The sequence below is a fragment of the Orcinus orca genome, chromosome 7 (genome assembly GCF_937001465.1).
Source record: "Orcinus orca chromosome 7, mOrcOrc1.1, whole genome shotgun sequence".
NCBI classification, from domain to species: domain Eukaryota; kingdom Metazoa; phylum Chordata; class Mammalia; order Artiodactyla; family Delphinidae; genus Orcinus; species Orcinus orca.
This window is the reverse complement of record NC_064565.1, coordinates 18,834,901-18,842,246: the sequence shown is the minus strand read 5'-3', so window position 1 is coordinate 18,842,246 and position 7,346 is coordinate 18,834,901.

Below are 7,346 nucleotides of genomic sequence, written 5' to 3'. Positions count from 1 at the left end.
GTGCCCCGGTCCGGGAAGATCCTACATGCCGCGGAGTGGCTGGGCCCGTGAGCCATGGCCGCTGAGCCTGCACGTCCGGAGCCTGTGCACCGCGATGGGAGGGGCCACAACAATGAGAGGCCACGTACCGCAAAAAAAAAAAAAAAAGAACTCCAGCAGAATTGATGACCCCGGTTTATCCCAGTTCCTGTCGTAGACCTGGATATACTGCCAGATTGACTGGAAATGGCCTGGAATGATTCTGAAGTTGTTCCTAGAGATTGGAGGCACACAGTCGCTTTCTGGGATGGTTTAAGCACTGACCAGTATTGCCAAGAGGATCCTGAGGGAAGAAGCCTCGAGAGGTTCCTAGGGTCCACGCTTCGCCCTCTCTGCTTCCTCCACCACCAGTTCTTACACTTGCAACTCTTTCAGCCTTCTCTGTGCCAGAGCCTTACCTCTGCCTCTAGCCCCTGGCAAGAGCACAGAAATTATCATTTATTGTTTTCAATTTTTAATATTTGAAACTGCTTTTTTCCCTACACTTTCCTAAACACAGTACTGTTGGAACTATTTTAATGTTCCACATAAAACAAGAAAATTGTAATAATTTTTCCCAAAGATTTTCAGAAAAGAATATAAAACACTGGCATAATGACATAGTCTTTAGCTCAGGGTATTATATTTCTATTATATAGTTATGGACCTGCCTTTTCTTTTATTCCCATTGGCTAGAACAGTTTGCTTTAAAACCTTTTAAGTTCTGTTTTAAACGTCATAAAATTTATATACTGACAAAACTGTACTGACATTTTCAAACTCCGAGGTATTTCCATAAGACAGTTTACATCTGGAGCAGCCCGGGGGTATATGTTCTGGTTGATAAAGCATTTAGATGTTTGGGGATGTCAGGCAAAATTCCAGTGAGGAAGGAGCATGAGATAACCTAAAAAAAGAAGTCAGGATGGGAGACAGTGAGTTTGGGGAAAACCTTCATTCCTGATGGACAACAACTAAAATGCCCTGGGGTTCACCCTGGCAAACAGGGTGCGAATGACTGAAACTCTTTTTTTTTTCCCCAGAGATGTCAATCAAGAAGTGAGTTCAGGCAGTTGCATAGTCAAACTGCTGAATTCTTTCAGCTGAGTAATATCACCAGTGCAAGTAGGAAATGTGTTTAGATTTTCTCAGTGATATAAGTAAATAATGTTTAACCTAGTTCTGTTATGCTCTATTAGAATAGATAGAAAAGGGGTCTCGAGTTCAGTGACCTCATACCTCATCATGACCTAGAAAAAGTGGTCACGTAGGTAACATACAGAGTGAAGCTTCCTGGGTGTATTATCATTGGATGTAACATAGGCATGAGAGTGGGAGGCCAACAAGACATGCCTGATTTGACCCTTAGCCATCTGGTTTAAGACTTTTCTGACCCAGAAATTCTAGGATCGTGGACATACGGACTTCTATGGTATGATAGTTAATTTTATGTGTCAACTTGACCAGGTCACGGGGTGTCCAGATATTTGGTCAAACATTTTTCTAGGTGTATCTGTTTCTGGGTGAGGTTAACATTTGAATCAGTAGACTGACTAAAGCAGATTGCCCTCCCCAGTGTGAGTGGGTTCCATCTAATCTGTTGAAAGCTTGAATAGAACAGAAAGTTTGAGTAAGGGAGAATCTCTCTCTCCCTGACTATCTTCAAACTGGGACATTAGTCTTCTCCTGACTTTGGACTTGGACTGAAAGTGAAACTCACACCATCGGCACTCCTGGGTCTCAGACTTGCCTCTGCAGATCTTGGGACCTGTCAGCTTCCATCATCGTGTGTGCCAATCCCTCATAATAAATCTCTTTATATATGTATGTCATTATGTGACATACATATATAACTATATGTATATAATCATACATCATCTTCTAATGGTTCTGTTTCTCTGCAGAACCCTGACTAATATACTCGGTAACCGTGGGGTGCATAAATGAAGCCCTGCACCAACAGAGGAATCAAGAGAGAGACACACAGATGCACACAGGGACAGAGCAGAGACACACAGAGAGAGGCAGATAGAAAGAAACAGAACAAACACACATGACAGAAAGAAAGCAGGAAGGTATGCACACAGACATACTTATGCACAGAAGCACAAAGATAAGAAAAAGGTAAGAAAAAATACAATACCTCATTATGTTCTCTCTGATTCACTCACGGAGCTTTATTTCTCTATTTCAGGGAGTACATCTGAGGGGGAAACATGCCCCTTATATCTTAACTGCACTTCTGCCCAGTCAGAACCAGCTGTCAAAGATGCCTGTGAGCCAGCTACCTGAGCGGACTGCACAGCACCCAGGAGGAGAGGAATGGCTCCGACACCTCCCGGATACGAACCTGCAGCCACACCCCAAGCCTGAGACCCTCTGTAGGAGACACCATGTAAAGATGGCTCACTGTAAACCGGGCATCTCAACGCAACTGCCCACTGGAGTCTCCTCAGACCTGACCCACCCTGGACCAGTTAAATCAGAATCTCTAGGGCCGAGGCATTGCTGCTTTTTGGAAGCTCCTCTGGAGAACCAGGAAGCAAACAGGTTTGGGTTCTACTGCTTAAGGCCATTCGCCTGGGTTGCAGAGCTCAAACCTGAGAGCAATGCAAGTAGCCAGGTTCGATGATGTTTGTCACCCGGGCACACGACAGTTATCACTGACATGCCACAAGGTCTACTTTCTGTGCCACTTTCAAAGCTCCAAAGAGCATGGACTAATCCCAATAGCACACTGTCACTCTCTGGTGCCAGGCTAAGTGCTCTACAGATGTTGCCTCATTTACTCCTCACAACACCCTGTGTCATGTAGGTATTACCTCCGTTTTTCAGGTAACGAAACTGAGGTCAGAGCGATTAAAGTGGTTTGCTAAGGTCAAATAGCTAGTACGTGGCAGAGGCAGGGTTTGTAACCAGATCCTCCACTCTGCTGCACAGAAAACAGCGATGGGAGGCTTGGGTTTTATTCCTTTCATGTTTCATGCTGTCTTCCACACAGAGCATTCTGAAAACGAAAACCAGCATTGCCTTCTGTGCAGAGCACAGGGCCACACACAGCAAGGCATGCAGCGCTTCCATCTGGGTGATCTTATTCTGGCCACGCCAACTGCACAATACGCTGTCACTTTTCCCTTGCCTGGGAAAAGACACAATTAGAGCAACAGCCCACCACAAATGAGGGGGTGAAAGAGCTTTAAGTGTCTTCATTGACTTTAATTAAGCTCACCAGAGAAGTAGATCACAAGGGATTCTGCAGAACTTTCTTTAGTTTTATTTATCTTATTCTTAATTCTGATTTAACAAAAAAAATATTTTCCTCAAACCTATTCCACCAGTTTAGGGCTTTCTTTATCTATTAAGAAACAGTGCCATCTACTGATACATTTACACACTGTTCATATAAACCATGAAAAAAATAATCATTGTTGTTTACACCTTAATTATGAACGCTTTCCAAGATGTGGCCCTCCTTTCCAAATGCCTGTTCTGCACTTATAACCACATATATTATTTTCTTTTACAGTGAAAATGACAAATGAGTTTGGAATTACACTAGGACTTTCAACCATAGGTCTTGAAAAATGGTGCCTCAAATCAAGATTTAATGAGGTAGGGAGCCAGGAGGCCCAGCACAGCAGTGACCACACCTGTTCACCTGAGCCTGCCTGGGAGCTGCCTAGCCAACCCAGGAGGGCATGAACCTTACATTCCAAAATACCTAGGAATCAATCTAAAAATAAGTGTGTTTGCCTGCTACACAGAAAATTAGAAACATTATTAAGAGAAGTCAAAGTATATCTAAATAAATGGAAAGCTATACTATGGATTGGGATACATATTCACAACAGGACTGAAATCTCCCCCAGAAGGAATAAAAATGGGTTCTGGAGGGATGAAAAATCTTACTGTCCTTATCTGTGTGTAAGGCACAGATATACAGTGTATCTGTGGCATTAACATTTCATGGAGGTAGGGGAGTAATTAGGGGGAAGAAGTCTAAAAAAGACTCTTTGGAGGAATATTAGGGGAAAAAAGCTTGAGAAACCTGAATTAGGAGATTCAGTATTGTAAATATATCAATTCTTCCAAACCAGTTCATAGATTTAATTTACTTCTAATGAAAACTCCGAGAGAGACAGAGTAAATTGACAAGCTGGTCATAAATGTATATTGAAGGGTAAGGAAGGATGGACAGTTTACAGTATATCAAGACTCAAGATAGTGCTACAGTAACAAGACAGTGGTACTGGCCCAGGCCAGGCAAAGAGACCACTGTAGACTGGAGAGCCCAGAAACAAATACGTGTACTTTTTGACACTTGGTTTACAGAATAGTGGAGAGCGGACTACCTTGTCAACAAATGGTACTTGGATTTCCATAGGAAAGAAATGAACACTGACCCTTCATAACTTCTGGTGGATCATAGGTATAAAGACCCCAGACCAGCAGTGTCAGCACCACCCGGGAACTTGATAGAAATGCAAACTCTCCAGCCTCGCCCCAGATGTGCTCAGCCAGAAAGTGTGGCAGTGGGTCTCAGCCAGCTGGGTTTAGTGAAGCCCTTCAGGTAACTCTGATGCACAGGAAAGTGTGAGAGTCACTGTTGTAGAGGCTAAATTAAGGGACTATTTGCATGATCAAGGTAAGAAAAGGATTCCTAAACAAAACATAACTATAAAGAAAAAGATGGGTAAACAAAAATGCAGACCTTCTGTTCATCAAACGAGACCACAAAGAAAGTTAAAAGGCAAACTATGCAGTGGAAGAAGAAACTTGCAACACAAAACTGACAAAGTCTTACATCCAGAACATATAAAGAACTATCTGTCAGTAAGAAAAAGGCAGACAACCCAAAAGAAAAATGGGCAAGAGACCTGAATAGACACTCCTTAGAAGATAACATCCAAATGGCCAGGTACCCAGTAAATTTAGAAATTAGAGAAATAAAGGTTAAAATTACGGTGTAATACGATTACAGACCCATCAGAATAGCTGAAATTAAAGACCGGCAACATCCAAGTGTTGGCTGGTGAGACTATAGAACAGGAGTTGGCAAACTCTCCTTATGGAGTGCCAGATGCTAAAATTTTTAGGCTGTGCCGTCAAGAGATAAAACCAAGGATATATACACACGCATGTATGTGTATGTGGTGCTTACATACATACGTGTTGTATTTTACAATTTTAGTTTCATATATATGTGTGTGTGTATATATATAGTTAAAATTGTAAAATACATATATTCATATATATATATATTTCATATTTAGCTCTGCCTCATGCTTGGCACTAGATACTCAATGCACAAAATACCAAATGAATCAATTACCTTTAAGAAAATAAGTACCTTTCTCTTTAATTAACTATATTCATTACATAAATAAAATAAATTGTACTTCCTCTAGAGCTGATATCAGTCTCAGTTTCCACATCTGCAAGAGAATGGCTCATCAGCTTTCACTCCAAATAATTCGATGATTTTTTTTTTTTTTTTTTTTGGCTGCGTTGGGTCTTCGTTGCTGCGCGTGGGCTTTCTCTAGTTGCGGCGAACAGGAGCTACTCTTCGTCGTAGTGCATGGGCTTCTCATTGCGGTGGCTTCTCTTGTTGTGGAACATGGGCTGTAGGCGTGCAGACTCAGTAGTTGTGGCACACGAGTTTAGTTGCTCAGTGGCATGTGGGATCTTCCCAGACCAGGGCTCGAACCCGTGTCCCCTGCATTGGTAGGCAGGTTCTTAACCACTGTACCACCAGGGAAGCCCCATGATGATGTATTTCTTAAAGACATTTTAAAGATTGCAGGATGATACCTGAAGGCACTTCTGACAAGTGCCTTGCCAAATATTGTCACCTCTCTATTTGAGCTGTTCTTAGAAGACTGAACCCAGGTGTCCATAAACACAACAAAATTCAATAAAGGAGCCACATTCAGTCCTGCCTTATTTATTCAGTGATGTGAGGGAAGGCAACTTTTATGATACATTGAGTTTCTCTCTTTTGCATTTAGTAATTCATCCATTCAACAAATATTTACTTAGCGCTTACCATGCCAAAACTTTTATTTTCACCATTTTAATGCAAATATTTCTGAAACATTTTATATCTTTCTCTGCCTTTTACACAAAGAAGGCTGAGCATAATTTAATCTTTTCTTAATGATTCAGCCTCATCATGGAACCAAACTATACTCTAAACTGTTGACTTTCAAATACTATACATTTTAAACGAGAAGCCGCATTATACAATTCTAACATGTGAAATAGATAAAAAGAAGAGTTGAAATGAGAAATAGGGGTGTGGCAGAATCCCACCCACTTGGTATTTCTGGGACAACACAGAAAACTAAGACTCCAGGAATCATCATTAGAAACTTCTGGTGCCACATGGTAACGCTCTCAAAGGCTGCTGAAAGATAGAAGGCTACTCCTATGCTCAATAATCCTAAATTACGATCCAAAATTTCTGTCGTTTTCTTAAGTTTGAATGTGTTTTATAGTGTCCTTCTCAATGTCAGCAATCGCTTCTTGCTGCCTATCAGCATGGCTCTCTGTATCTGCTCTCCTCCGCCCACCCACCTGCAATGTTTGTGGTTTCTGCAGATGAGAAATCAAAGTCACCAATCTTCAAAGGATTGTGGGTAGATCAAGAGTCCAGAGACTAGTAGGACTTGAGAGGCTCTTTCTTGAATAAAAGACGTGGGCTTTACATTTTGGACCTTGAGTGATCTATTTTGACAGTCATACATCTGTTTTTCTAATTTCCAGATTGTCAAATATATACTTGAAGATAAGTAACCTTTAATGAAATCATAACATTCTCTAACACCATATACAAAAATAAACTCAAAATGGATTAAAAATTGAAATGTAAGACTGGAAACCATAAAACCCCTAGAAGAAAACATAGGCAAAACACTCTTTGACATAAACTGTAGCAATATTTTTTAAGATCTGTCTCCTAAAGCAAAGGAAATAAAAGCAAAACTGAACAAATGGGACCTAATTAAACTTAAAAGCTTTTTCACAGCAGAAGGAAACCATTGAGAAAGCAAAGAGACAACTTAATGAATAGGAGAAAATATTCACAAATGCTATGACCAATAAGGGGGTAATATCCAAAATATATAAACAGATCATATAACTCAACATCCAAAAAACAAACAACCCAATTAAAAAAATGGGCAGAAGACCTGAATACACATTTTTCCAAGGAAGACACACAGATGGCCAACAGGTACATGAAATCATCAGAAAAACGTAAATTAGAACCAAGATGAGTTATCACCTCACACCTGTCAGAATGGCTATCATCAAAAAGACCAAGTTTT